Source organism: Gastrolobium bilobum, unplaced genomic scaffold (genome assembly GCF_033153095.1).
Source record: "Gastrolobium bilobum isolate Gb01-03AN ecotype WA unplaced genomic scaffold, APGP_CSIRO_Gbil_v1 utg1843, whole genome shotgun sequence".
NCBI lineage: Eukaryota > Viridiplantae > Streptophyta > Magnoliopsida > Fabales > Fabaceae > Gastrolobium > Gastrolobium bilobum.
Window position 1 is genome coordinate 164,484 of NW_026896850.1, and position 16,329 is coordinate 180,812.

Genomic DNA, 16,329 nt, shown 5'->3' on the forward strand with positions numbered 1-16,329 from the left:
TTCGGCATCTTCACTCGGTTATAATCACGAAATTGGTAGATTAAATTACGGTCTTGTTAATAAAGGAAATAAGCAACGTTTTAAAAAGAAAAAAATTTATCCATATTCTGAATTGAACCAATGTGATTGTAATTACGCTTAATATCATAACATAATGTTAACAAACTGGTTCTAGAATGGGGTGTTACACTTTACATGGTGTTGGACACTGCCTCAAACTCAAGAGGGGGGTAAATTGAGTTTTAAAATTATTTTCGCAAAATGCCTCACTTTTCTTTTTGAAAAAGATTTTCTTGAGTTCAAATAATTTATTACACAAAGAGACTAAATAATAGCAAATAATTCAAGTAAATAAATGACAATATATGAAATTAAATATGCTCAAATATTCTAACGATGCTTATGCAAAGATAAGGGTTAGAGATATTGCAAACGAAATATATCCTGGTTCGGTCACCACCACTGTGACCTACGTCCAGATTGAAGCCGCTTTGTCAACTTTCACTATTCGGTTGAGCTTCAAAGGGCTCAACAAACCGCTACAATATCCTCCAAGATTTCGGTCGCTTGGAGACTAACACTTTTTCTTCACTAACACAAGGGTTCACTCCCGTCTCAAATCAAGAAGTAAGATTGGGATGATTAAGAAAGGCTAAGTATTCTCAAAGTACAAATTTTACAACTTGAAGAAATAATAGTTGTATAGCTTCAAAGGAAAGATGAGCTCAAGTGTATGCAATGATCAAAGTAAGTGATTAATGAGCAATAATAGGCTAGAAAGAGTAATAAAGCTTCAATAATTGATATATGGTCGTATATTATTCATCCCAACTGATGTGGGTATTTATATTGACATCTCTATTGAAAACTAGCTGTTTCTAGCCATTTATAGTCGTTGTAATCCGTACATATCCGGATATTTGTCAGGCATATATCCTGATATTTTTGGTTCCATATCCGGATATTGATATCCGGATATTCTTAGTGCAATATCCGGATATTTCCTGGCAGCACCCTTTTTGTACGAATTCTGAGTTTCTTCTCTTTCTAAATGGTTTATATGACTTGTAATGCATGTTATCGGTTATGAAAATTATCTAGAGAAGTTTATATCATGTAGGTACCTCTTCCAAACCAATATTGTACATATAAAACCATTTGTCTCGACTTTTCTTCAAGGATGCATTCTTTTAAAATATATGAGCCATGAATATGTGTGATTATATTCTGCCATTATGCTTACGTGCTTAAGTCATTTCAAAAACCTTTTAATGCATGTTTAACTTTGTTAGATCAAGGTTCTTTAAGAATTATATGATATGATTGACTTGAGCTCATGCAATGCTAGAATCTATACACCTTTACATATTTTCCCTAAGTCCTAAATAAATATATCATTGAGATCTTGGACTTGGCTTGATGCTTGATTTGCATGCTTTCACATTTACTTGATTTCTTTTGGATGTTGCTTCGTCTTTGAGCATTCTCCTTTGACTTGTTTGATATCATCAAAACTATTCTGTCGTGGAATCATTAACTGTATCATCTTTGAGTACGTGGTAGCCACATCATCACTTTGATTCTTCAATCTCCCCCTTTTTGATGATGACAAACTTTAAATTGAGAAAGAGGGTTAGTGTTGCATAAATTTAATTATTTTAAATTCAATACTCCCCCTGAGTTCATTGTATAGTTTATTTCAATGATTAAGTTTCAATATCGCCCTTTTTTACCTTTCAACTTAACTAATTGATTATTTCTCAATTTAGTAACCTTTTCTCCCCCTTTGGCAACATAAAAAAAGAAACAAGTAATCCAATAAAGAAAATATAGTAAATAAGCATGCACCAATGAAATAGTGCGATCAAATCTCAATGAAAATACAATGCATATCATTAATCAAAAAGCGATGCATATATTAGATAGATACGCGTAGTACTCAAACATAATATCAACCAAAAAAAGAGTACAAGCATCCCAAAAAAAATCATAGTCTAACTAGGAAATAAATAACAACAAGCCATCCTAGACTAAGAATCATTCTCGGAGCCAGAAGTTGTAGGGATCTCCTCATCACCAGAGGTGTCCTCATCTGAAGCATCATCCTCAGCACCCTCATCTAATCTAGCAACGGGAGCATATGTTTCATCAAAATCAATTCCTTCCTCTTGATTATATCCTTTAGCAACAAGCCTAGCTTTATTTCTAGTTATTATCTCATTTTCATCAAGCTTGTTCCTAAAGACCCATTTAGTGCCAATTATTGAGTAATCATTGGGTCCACAAGTTCCCACACTTGGTTTCTTTCAAATTGATTTAATTCTTCTTGTATTGCGAAGAGCCAATGTTCATCAATAATTGCCTCCTCAATGGTTCTAGGTTCAATTTGTGAAAAAAATGCTAAATGATTGCAAATATTTCTAATAGAATTTCTAGTGGTTACCCCTTTTGACATGTCACCTATTACCGCATCAATGGGGTGACCTTTTGTCGTTCTCCAATCCTTTGAAAGATCTCGTTCTTCCTTGTTTGCTTGAGAAGTTTCTTCATTTTGAGTTTGCTTATTTTCTTTTTGTTTTTCCTCTTGCCTTTTGTCATTCAAGTTCATGTTTCCCAAGTTTTCTATAATATCAGCATCACAAATATCTTTTCTAGACATAGAGGGGTTAGTCTCATCAAATATCACATGAATTGATTCTTCAACTACCATGGTTCTTTTGTTATAGATTCTAAATGCTTTACTTGTGAGTCAATATCCTAGAAATATACCTTCATCGGATTTTGAATCAAACTTGCCAAGATTATCCTTTCCATTGTTTAAAACAAAACATTTGCAACCGAAAATGTGAAAGTGTGAGATATTTGGTTTTCTTCCTTTGTAAAGCTCATAGGGGGTTTTCTTTAAAATTGACCTAATTATTTATACAAAAAAAAAATTGACCTAATTAAGGCTCGGTTCAAAACATAGCAAGCGATGCTCACGGCATCTGCCCAAAAATATTTTGGAAGATTATTTTCGTTTATCATTTTTCTTGCAAGTTCTTACAAGACAAGGTTTTTCTTTTCTACAACTCCATTTTGTTGTGGAGTTGTAGGAGTGGAAAAATTGTGTTGAATTCCATTTTCATCACAAAATATTTCAAAATCTTGGTTTTCAAATTCTCCCAGATGATCACTTCTAATAGAAACAATGTTCAAAGATTTTTCATTTTGAATAAACTTGGCTAGTTTTCTAAATGCTTGAAAAGCTTCACTTTTATGAGTAAGAAATAATGTCCATGTAAAGCGGGAAAAATCATCCACAATGACAAATGCATAATAATTACCACCAAAGCTCATAGTTTGTGTTGGTCCAAAAAGATCCATGTGCAAAAGTTGTAAAGACCTAGTAGTTGAAACAATATCTTTGGATTTGAAAGAATCTTTTACTTGCTTTCCCATTACACATGCATCACATAATTTATCATTTTGAAATTTAAGCTTTGGAAGACCAATTACTAAATCTTTAGAAATCAACTTATTTAAGTGACTCATGCCAATATGTGCAATTCTTTTATGCCATAACCATGAATCATTTTTCTTACTAACCAAGCAACTATCATAATTTGAAGGCATACCATCTAGATCAAACATATAGATATTATCCACTCTATAGCCTTTAAACTTAACTTGCCCATCATTTAAACTTTCAATTTTGAAACATTTAGAATAAAAACAACTGTAAAATCTTTGTCACATAATTGACTAATACTAAGCAAGTTATGTCTAAGGCCATCAACAAGTAAAACATTTTCTATACAAGTTGATGAGGAGTTACCAACTTTCCCAATGCCAAGAATCTTTCATTTGTTATTGTCTCCATAAGATACATGTCCATGTTCCTTCCTTGTAATTGAAAGAAATTTGGTAATGTCTCCCGTCATATGCCTTGAGCAACCACTATCCAATACTCATTTGGATGAGACACTCTTCAAGCACATCTACAAAACAAGTTTAGCATTTAATCTTTGGTACCCAAATTTGTTTGGGTCCTTGTGTGTTAGTCATGGGTCTAGTTCCCTTAGGGACCCACACTTTCTTTTGACCATTAATTCCATTCTTTCTAATCTTACATGTTGATGCACTATGTCCTTTTCCACCACAATGATATCATTAATAAAAGGACTACTAGTCATGTAAGATGGTGATATGAAGAAATTCTTATAGGATTTTTCTTGTATGTTAGTGTTGAATCCTAAGCCAGATTTGTTAAACATACATCTTTGTTTTCCAAGCAATACATTTAAGTTATCTCTACCACATGTAAATTTGCTTAATACATTGTTTAAATCATCAATTTCACTTTTTAGCTTTTCACATGAGTTACATGATGATGATGATGATGCATGATCATTTGATGATAAACATTTAATGCAACTTGCACTAGCATCAATCAACTTAAGTGTTTTATTTTCATCATTTAATTCTTTTACTTCTTTGTTTAAGCATGCAATTTGCTTTTCTAAAGAGGCAATGGTCTTTCTTAATTCTCTAAGAGATTTTACATGCTCTAATGATTCACTATGTAATTCATCAAATAAATTTTGCTTCATCATATGAAGGAGAGATAATGGAGCAAGTGGAGTATACCTCGGATTTCGACTCATTGCCATTTTCCATTGTCATGAAACACATATGTTGCATTCATTTGCTCATCGCATTTGAGGCTTTAGAGTCTTGCAAGAAACATACATTAGCCTCTTCCTCACTTGAATCATCGGAGGAGCTTGAGTCTTCATCCCAAGCTGCATATGCCTTCTTTTTAAAGCCTTTCTTCTCCTTTGATTGCCTTTTCTCATGTTTATCTTTCCTTTGAAGGTTTGGACAATCCGATTTAAAGTGACCGGTTTTTCCACATTCGTAGACGTGATGTTGAGTTGAGATGTTCCTTCATCTTTGGATTTTCTTCTTGATGGGAATGGAGGTCTTCTTTGTAAATTCTTCTTTTTGAAGAATTTTCCATATTTCTTTACAAAGAGACTCGTTTCATCTTCATCCAATTCATCATCAGAGAGCTTCTTTTCCTTTTCTTCTACTTGAGGGCTTGAGCTTGTGGCTTGCAAAGCTAATCCCTTACTTTTCTTCTTTGCTTGCTCCTTCAAGGTTAGTCTTGCCAATTCTAGTTCATGCTCTTGAAGCTTCCCAAAGAGTGTAGCAATGGACATATTCTTCAAGTCTTTTGATTTACAAATAGCCGTCACCTTAGGTTGCCATTCACTATTCAAGCTTCTCAAAACTTTAGTTACCAATTGAAAATTATTGTATGAAGCTCCTAATGCATCTAAATGAGTAATAATATGAGTAAACCTCTTTTGCATGTTTTGGATAGTTTCACCATCATTCATTTCAAATAATTCAAATTCTCTAGTCAATCTAAGAACTTTAGAGATTTTAACTTCACTAGTTTCTTCATGTGTTACTTCAAGCACATCCCACATTTCTTTTGCAGTTTTGCAAGAAGCTACACGAAAATATTCATCTCTACCTAAAGCATTGGTAATCAAATTTCTAGCCTTAGCATTCCAATTTGCTTCTTTAATTTCTTCTTCGAAAAATTCCTTTACTTTCTTTGGAACATCCTTGTTGCTTTCATTCTTTTTAGTGGGAACTTGATATCCCTCAACAACAATGTTCCAAACTCTTAAATCAATTGACTCAAGAAAAATTTGCATTCTACTTTTCCAATAAGCATAATCGGTGCCATTAAAGAAAGGGCGTTTTGTGGTTGAAGTTCCCTCGAGGGGCATATCATTGTTCAAAGAAGTCATCCCTTCTCTTGAAACGGTTAAGCTCTTTATACAAGAGTTCAAGCTCTGAACAAGTGGCCTCAAACTCAAGAGGGGGGGTGAATTGAGTTTTAAAATTATTTTCGCAAAATGCCTCACTTTTCTTTTTGAAAAAGATTTTCTTGAGTTCAAATAATTTATTACACAAAGAGACTAAATAATAGCAAATAATTCAAGTAAATAAATGACAATATATGAAATTAAATATGCTCAAATATTCTAACGATGCTTATGCAAAGATAAGGGTTAGAGATATTGCAAACGAGATATATCCTGGTTCGGTCACCACCACTGTGACCTACGTCCAGACTGAAGCCGTTTTGTCAACTTTCACTATTCGGTTGAGCTTCAAAGGTGCTATACAAACCGCTACAATATCCTCCAAGATTTCGGTCACTTGGAGACTAACACTTTTTCTTCACTAACACAAGGGTTCACTTCCCTCTCAAATCAAGAAGTAAAATTGAGATGATTAAGAAAGGCTAAATATTCTCAAAGTACAGATTTTACAACTTGAAGAACTAATAGTTGTATAGCTTCAAAGGAAAGATGAGCTCAAGTGTATGCAATGATCAAAGTAAGTGATTAATGAGCAATAATAGGCTAGAAAGAGTAATAAAGCTTCAATAATTGATCTATGGTCGTATACTGTTCATCCCAGTTGATGTGGGTATTTATATTGACATCTCTATTGAAAACTAGCCGTTTCTAGACGTTGTAATCCGTACATATCCGGATATTTGTCGGGAACATATCCGGATATTTTTGGTTCCATATCCGGATATTGATATCCGAATATTGATATGCCGATATTCTTAGTGCAATATCCGGATATTTCATGGCAGCACCATTTTTGTACGAATTCTGAGTTTCTTCTCTTTCTAAATGGTTTCTATGACTTGTAATGCATGTTATTGGTTATGGAAATTATCTAGAGAAGTTTATATTATGTAGGTACCTCTTCCAAACCAATATTGTACATATAAAACCATTTGTCTCGACTTTTCTTCAAAGATGCATTCTTTAAAATATATGAGCCATGAATATGTGTGATTAAATTCTGCCATTATGCTTACGTGCTTGAGTCATTTCAAAAACCTTTTAATGCATGTTTAACTTTGTTAGATCAAGGTTCTTTAAGCATTATATGATATGAATGACTTGAGCTTATGCAATGCTAGAATCTATACACCTTTACATATTTTTCCTAAGTCCTAAATAAATATTACATTGAGATCTTGGACTTGGCTTGATGCTTGATTTGCATGCTTTCACATTTACTTGATTTCTTTTGGTTGTTGCTTCGTCTTTGAGCATTCTCCTTTGACTTGTTTGTTATCATCAAAACTATGTTGACGTGGAATCATCAACTGTATCATCTTTGAGTACGTGGCAGCCACATCATCACTTTGATTCTTCACATAGTATCAAAGTTGCAGTGACCATAAGGTCACGAGTTCGAGTCTCACTGCCCTCCACCTCTGGAGTTAAATAAGAAAAAGGTAAAAATCAAAAAAATTAGGCCTATGCAATATCCATGTTTCAAGCCCAAAGGACTTTTACGTGAGGGGGTGTGTTAGAAAATATTATAAACCATTAAAAATGCACTTACCCAACACCTTACGGTTTTGGGTTGAAGTGATTTTTAACACTATTCTGCAAGTGATTCACCAAAAGCTCTTCCTCTGATACTATTTGTGGCTGTAAAAACTCGATGTTGGATCTGAAGACTCTGTGAGTAGTGGTCAACTTGGCTGGTTTAGTTAGAGGGAAAATAAGGTGCTAACACACATTTCTCTGCACATCTTCGCCTTAAGACATTGGTGTCCTTCTTGAAGCCGATGGGGTTCTTTTGGATGAGCACCGTGTGGGCAATCACCATGCCTTTAGTAAAACACTCAAAAAGCTTGGGCTTGATTGTGCAAACCGGACTGAGCCAATCTATTCAGATCTTTTAAGGATAAGTGCTAGAGATGAGGAAAAGATGTTATTTTTTGTATTTTAATCAAATTGGGTGGCCTACTTCATTACCCACTAATAAGAATGGATACTTCATTACCCAACAATATAATAGAGTATCATACCCATGTACTCGAGTATATTGCTGATAAAAATTCAGATGATGAACAATATTCGAGTACTTAACCAGTGTACTCGAGTAAATACTATTACATTAAAATACTTGAGTAGTTGAGTATCAAGGTCCTATACTCGAGTACATAACTCGATCAATGGTCAAATAGGTCATATGGGTTTACTCCCTATCATAACCACTGATTTTCATCCATATAATGATTATGGCTTATTGAATTATATTATTTAAGGGGAGGGTTATACTTACCACCAGCTAAACTTAGCACCATTACAACCAATCTAATCACTGTTGGATTAGAATTAAATCTAATGGTGATTAATTACCCCTTATAATCTTACTTTTTCTCTCACATCCCCTCTCTGTCTTCCTCTCTCTCTAGGTTTTCGTCCCATCTCTATCTATCTCTGGTTTTTTTTTGTGTGTAAACAAAATAGGCAATGCCCCAAAAAACAACAAAACAAAAACAAAATAGCAAGAAGAAATAAACTAATTAGGTGCAGCAGCCCAGATCTGAGCAAAAGACCCCTCCAGATCAGCGAATTGAGTAATAAAAAAATACATTTTTAATAAGATTAACGAATGACTTAACGAATTTTTCATTGTGTTTGAGAAACCCTGGGCATTACAGTATACTCTTAATCTTCTTAGGATCGATGAACATTCTCATTTTGGATATTATGTTGCCCAAGTATCCGAATCATTTCTCCTTTAGGGTGTTGGAAGCCTTTACCACAAACACTTTAGAGTTTTTTTATATATATATACTCATCCATTATCCTTCCTTGCCTAAAAGTGGCGAGGCTCTCATATATGTTTCCCTGAGGTCGATCTCTAAATTGTTGAATCAAGGCTGCCATTGAACCTTCCAAACCTAGAGAGAGAAAGAGGAAGACAAAGAGGGGATGAAAACCTAGAGAGAAAGAGAGGCAGACAGAGAGGGGATGTGAAAGAAAAAATTAAGATTATAAAGGATTAATCACCGTTAGATTTAATTCTAATCTAACGATGATTAGATTAGTTGTAAGGGTGGTAAATTTAACTAGTGGTGAGTATAACCCTCCCTGTTATTAAATTAATTATTAAATTTAAATAAATAAAAATCGTTAGATGGACAAAAATCAACGGTTGATATGAGGAGTAAGACTACTAAATCGTAGACCAGAGTCAAAAGATCTCTCCTGTATATATATAGGGGCAGGATCCTTTGACACCAGTGTCAAACTTTAAAATTTGACATTAAATCTTATTCGTTGATTTCTACCAATCAACGATCATAATTTTCGCCAATCAAACTCATTAATTAATTATTAATTTTCAATAAATGATAACCGTTGATTGGCGAAAATCAACAGTTAGAATTTGGAGTCAAATTGCAAAGTTTGACACCGGTGTCAAAAGGTCCTACCCCATATATATACATATATGTATATATATATATATATATATATATATATATATATATATATGGTTCAATTTTTCTACAGTCAATGTAGATAACTTATCTACATTGAGTCCAAAATGATGTCGTTTTGAGGCGGAAATCAAGGTATTTTTGTAATTATAATTTATTTCAGGGTTATAATAGTCTTTTTCATTATAATTTTTTAACTCAAAACGATGTCGTTTTGAGAGCAAATGTAGATAACTTATCTATATTCACTGTAAAAACATTAAAGCCATATATATATATATATATATATATGTATATATATGTAGGACATGATCAACTTACATCGGTGTAAGAATAATAAATCTTACACTCAATCTTAGTCATTGATTTCTGTCAATCAACGATTGTAATTGATTGTGTTATTTTCATTAATTAATTATTAATTTTCAATAAATTACAACCGTCGTTTTTACAAAAATCAACGATTAAGATTAAGAGAGGTGTATTGGATTAGGATTTTAAAAGACTTTTTTGAGATAAAAAAAATCTTATAGATTTCAAAAGACTATTTAGAAGTGGGAGGACTTTTAAGATTTTTTAAAGGGAAAAATATTTCTCCAGTCACAAAGTTATCTCCAGTGAACTTAAAACGAGTCATTTTGGGATTGTATGATTAAAAAATGTAATTATAAAGACTAATATAACCCGGCAATAAATTAGAATTACAAAAACACCTTGATTTTTGTCACAAAACGACGTCATTTTGTGCTCACCGGAAATAACATATCTCGATTAACTGGATAACTGCTTTACCCTTTTTTAAAAGACTTTTTTTACAATCAAGATTTCATAAGATTGGATTTTAATAGAATTTATAAGATTTGAAAGGAAAAATATGGATTTATAAGATTTTAAAATGCTATATGAGTTTTTAACAAACATTCAAAATTACAAGAGTCAATAAAAAAGTAACAAAGAAATGCAATGATATTAATAAAAAAAGTAAAACCTAATATGATTTTCTCAATTAGTAAAACATAATATAATTTTGAGTAAATATCATTTCTGGTCCTCAACAAATTTCACGATGTCCGTTTTAGTCCCTAGCAAATAAAAAGGCACATTGTGGTCCCTAAGAAATTCAAAATGAATCCATTTTAGTCCTTTTAGGGACTAATATGGGTCTTTTTTGAATTTGTGAGGGACTACGATTTCAACTAAATGGGTCCATTTTGTATTTCTTAGGGACCACGACGAGCCTTTTTATTTGCTAGGGACTAAAGCGGGCATAGTAAAATTTGCTGAGGACCAAAAAGGGTATTTACTCTATAATTTTTAACAAACATTCAAAATTTCTAAGCAAAAGTTATCCACATATCTAAAGTTATACTAGTCTCCATGCATTAGAATTTTCTTATTCCTGCTCTTGAGTTTGACCAATGGGTTGAAAATTATGTTCTTCATTTGGTATCAGAGCTATGCATATATGATTATAAAACCCTAATTTTTTTATTTATTAAAATAATTCTAAATTTGCATATAGAACCTAAAGTTCATGATAAAATTTCGTTTGGAATTTTTTGCAATTGATCATTAAAACCTTGGGGTTTTTGTTCTATGTGATGAGAGTTTTCTAACCATATATCATATGCATATTTTCATTGAGTATTCTAAGAAAATTTCGAATATGAATTTTTGGATTTTATTTCATGAAAGTTTAGAAATTTTCTTAAATTATTTTCAATCGATACATTGAAACCTTATATTGCTTTGTGACTTTTGAAAAACAATTTTTCAGTTATCTATTGACACAAAAATTGTTTAAAATTGTTTCCTATAGCGAAGAAATTTCGTTCATGAATGTATTGTTACGAAATATAAGGCTCGTATTAAGAAAGTTTCCATCTTCCTTTAAATTTATATTATTTTATTGATGTAAAATGAAAATTGGTTTGAGAGTTTTAGTTTCCCTGTTATTTTCTCACTGTTTTATGTTGTTTTTAATACAAAAATCATACATTTTTGTGGCAAGAAAAATCGTGCCTCATAGCTTGAATAATCATTTTTTAAACTTTCAAAAGCTCCCAAAAATTGCTAAAAAATCAAATGTTTTTGAGATGGATTATATTAGAATTTTGCTGGTTTGTTATTTTTGGGTTATTTTGTGAGGAAAATTGATCAAAAATCTACTATTTTTGAGTTGTGAAGAAGCTCCCATAGCGTAACTTGGTTTCGAGCAGGTCAACTCGCTAAAGGAAGAAGAAAACACTGCAATAGAGAAATCTCAAGAAATCCTAGGGATTAGGGTGAGATTGTTAGAGAGGCATCATATTTATATTTCTCTCTAAAAAGTGTCATGAAATTCACACCAATAGAAAATCGATTAAATCGTCATATTTTTGAATAACATAATTTTTTCATTTGTTTAAAATCCTAATTGAATACCAACGGATTTGGACGGACTCTAAAATAATCTTTTAAAATCCTAATCGAATACCACGTGACTTTTTTTCAATCCTTTAAAATCCTAATTAAATACCAATAGATTTTTTTATCTAAAAACAATCCATTAAAATCCTTTGAAATTCCAATCTAATACATCCTCCTAAGTGTAAGATTTATTATTCTTACACTAGTGTATGAAGATCATGTCCCTATATATATATATATATACACACACACACACGCGCGCGCGCACACACACATATAGGGGGAGGTTCTTTTTAGATCAGTGTAAGACTAATAAATCTTACACCACATCTCAGTCGTTGGTGGACGAAAATCATCAATTGCTATTTGTAATGTAATTAATATTAATTAATTCGTAAGACTTCCTAAATTATAACCGTTGGATGCATGAAAATCAACGGCCGAGATGTAGTGCAAGACTTATTACTCTAATACCGGTGTAAAATAATCCTGATATATATATATATATATATATATATATATATATATATATATATATATATATATATATATATTGGGCTTTATTAATCTCATGTAATAGGAGATAATTCTCTCATGCAATAGAGATAATCAAGTGTGGGACCCATCCACTATAGAAAAAGAAAAAAAGGATAAAAAAGTAACACGGAAATCGATGTATATGTTGGAGAGAAAAATTCTCTCCTACAACATAAGAGTATATTTTCCTATATATATTATTTTACACTAGTGTAACTTATATTCTCAACACTAAGAATAAAAATATAAGTTTGAATCCTAGAAAAATAACTTAGACCACATAAACTTTTTCATTTTGTGATGTAATTATATTAGTTTCATGTGTGGTTTAATAGATTAAACTTAGGGTAATCAGTTCGTTATGTTACAGGAAAAAGTCTAAGTTTTCATGAAATGACGGGCTCCACCAATGTGTTAGCTGCACGGATGTTTTTCTTTGCGGTAACAAGGATGGAAACATCCCACGTAAACTTATTATGGAATATTTTGTGAGTTTCACAAAAAAATAAAATAAAATAATATATTGATTTAAATTAGTAATATTGGGTACACGATGATTAACATAAACTAAATTTTTTAATTAAATTGAAAATAAATAATTGTGCCTTTATTCATTTATATAATATATATTTGAATTAATTTTAAATTTGAAAAATGAGAGTAACTAACTTATTATTATTCAAAGAGGAAAAAGTTTCTTCTTATCACATACATGTAATCAATTTGCTCATAACTAAAATTTGAATTTAATTTAAATTTTTAAAAATTAGTACTTTAAAAAAATAAATTTCATTAATAATTGATAATAGAATTTTATACAGGAAATATGAATTTTGAAGGGGGAAAAAATTACATATAACTTACGCATGCATGACTTTATCTCCACTTATATATAGTGCATTTTATATAATAGTATATAGTTTATAAGTAAAGATAAAGCTCATCAAACAGTTTTCTATGCATGGGATAGATACTCAGAATATCACTTCTTGAAGTACTTGGGTTTTCCTTTACCTTCTCGATGACCATTAACTTCCTTCTTTTCAAGTTCAGCAAAATATTCCGTACTCCTGAAATGGGTTGTGCAAAAGAATAGGAAACTCGGAACGAATTGTTGATGTAATGATGTGATTGTGGGTGAATATGGTTGATAATCAGTATGGTCGCAAAAGAAGTGTTCGAGTTGCCTACACATGATTACAATTAAAGTGCAACACGTTTAAACAAGACAAACGGTTGATGTGAACAAGGGGCCGTCCGGACAACTGTTCAAAAGTATGTTTCCACCTCTATGATTGTATCAGATATCAAGCAACAAAGAATGTCGTTAATAAAGCCAATAATGTGTTAAATATTGAAAATGACAATCCAATATAGAAAAATATTTAAACATATATATACAGCGATGATTGAGTATGAATCAGCATCCAAGTACCAAGGAAGATTCCCATCTTCTGTGAAAATTACATATCCTTAATTGCCAATATATTTCTCGCCACGAAATGTGAGCTCAATTGACACAACATTAAGATGATAAGATGAAAAAATTTTCTTCTGTACAAAAGTATACTTTTCAGATGCTGGTTTCTTTGTCAGTTCGGTACGCGTTAAAAAAAAAATACATTTTGTTCATATAGTTATTTTTTCCCAGAGATTTTTCCCATAGAATTTAATATAACCTAACTTTACATTATATATATATATATATATATATATAACATTATATATATATATATATATATATATAAAGCAGATTATTCTTATACTGATATAAAAATAATAAATCTTACATCCAGAGGCGGATCTAGAGGGGGCTAGGGTGGGCTCTCGCCCCTTAAAATTTGATAGGAAAAAATTGTACATATAAACAGTATTTTAATAATATTATAAAATATGTGTGAGTGGGTAAATTACTGACATGAGTGAGCGTGACGAGGAAGCACAAAATCTCAACGGCTCAAATCAAATTTCTGAAAATTATTCAGCTTGCAATTGCAAGAGGAGAAGACTGAAGAGGAAGCACAAACATTTTCATTGAAGGAGGACGTGAGACTCAATCTTGAAACACTCTTCAAGTACCTCTTCACTCTTCAGTAGTAATCTTTCCCAACTATTTTACATAGAAAAACAAATAACGGGAAATTTTTTTTCCTAGCCACATTTTTTTCTTCACCTCCTACCAAACATAGGCAAATAATTTTTTAACTCCATTTTCTTAGAATTTTTTTTTTCACCTCCTATCAAACACGTGATTAGATTAAAAAATTGTAGTGTGTTCTTCTAAATTATTCTTAATCTCTTTAAATTTCCAACAATTTTAGCTATAAAAAGAATGAAAGGACATATATAACTTTGTGGGTATCTAATTTATTGATAATGGATAACATGATTTATTTATGGGTTCGTATCTTCTGCAGCAATAGCATATGAATTTTTTTGTAGCAAACATATTTACACACGCGAATTCTGACATTTAAAAAGAAAGAAAAAAAAAGGATCCGCATGCGTAAAATAAAATCAAGAACAAGCTTCGAAATAAAATAGAAGACCAATTTCTTGATGATTCTTAAATTACATACATTAAAAAAGAAATTATTTTGAGTTTTAACACGGATTCAATTATATGAGTTTAACAATAAGAAAATACGTAAAATAAGAGTCAAATGAAGTGATCTTAATCTTTGTAATAGATTTCTTTTAATTTTTTTTATATTAGGTCTGTATTATATTTCAAATATTTTTGTTTATAATACAATATTTTTTATTTTCGCCCCCCGTCATTAAAATTCATGCGTCCGCCACTGCTTACATCATATCTTAACCATTAGATATAAATAGGATTAACAGCCAAGATTGAGAGAAAAACTTATATTGGTATAAAAATGATCATAACCATATGTATATGGGTTAATGTTTTTCAGAGAAAATAAAGTTATATCTTGCAACTGCTATTTTAACATTTTTTTTTTAAAAATAAGTTGTTCTGAAAAGATTCATGTTGCAAGAAAAAAGAAAAGTTTCCAAAATGTCATACATTCTTTTCCCAAATCTCAAAATGTTGTTATTTTGAGGTTTTGGGATATATAATTTTATCCTGTGGATAAATATTTTTTTTTGGATACTAAGGAGTATAAAATTAAAAAACCTTATATTCATTTTAGTGGTTGATCCACTAGTGCATTAATATTTATTGAGTCACATAGTTAATAAATTAGAGGCATTGATATAAATAGGATTAATGATTATAATTAATATAGTGAAAAATAATCTTACCCCATAGACGGCTGTAAAAGCAGTCACATAGCTACTAATTCGGAATAAGTTATATTCATTGGATGCAATTACAACCAAACTCTATAATAAATGTAAAACTCTTCAGACTTACACTGATCATATAGTACCTCAAGTGAAGTTGTAGATAAATTTTTTTCTCTAAGTCAGGCATGTAAAGTACCACAAGTGAGAGTCTAAAAAAAGGAACTGACCTAAGAGACTAAGTACTCGGTTTACGTTTATGAATGTTAGAGACCCGAAGATTTATTTATTTCACTAATGGATCCGACGCAGATTTACTCTCTCTCTTTTTCATGTTTATTTTGTACAGTCCTGTGTTTAAAGTTCAAACATATAGTTTTGGTACACCGAATGCAGAAATGTGCTGTAATAATTTCCCTCTTTTGAACAAGTGGAGGCATGCATGCCTTAATTAAATGTACAATTGAATAGAGTCTAAAGAGTAAAAAGGGCATCATGGATCTCTTGTAATTAGGGCTGTGCATAGGTCAGGTCAGGTCAGATTTTTGTTCGACTCGACCCAACTTGATTTTTATAGGTCAAGTATTTTGACCCGACCCGCTTTAATTTGATCCAGGTCAGGTCTGACTTGGTTTGGATTTTGTTGAACTAGTTCAGAACCGGGTCAGATCTGACCTCACTTGGTTTTTGAAGTAGGTCTGACTTGGTTTCTGAAGTGGGTCAAATCTGACCTGACCCGTTTTTGACTTGGTTTCCTCACAGAATTTCGTCGAAATTTCTACGTTGCAAACGACGAA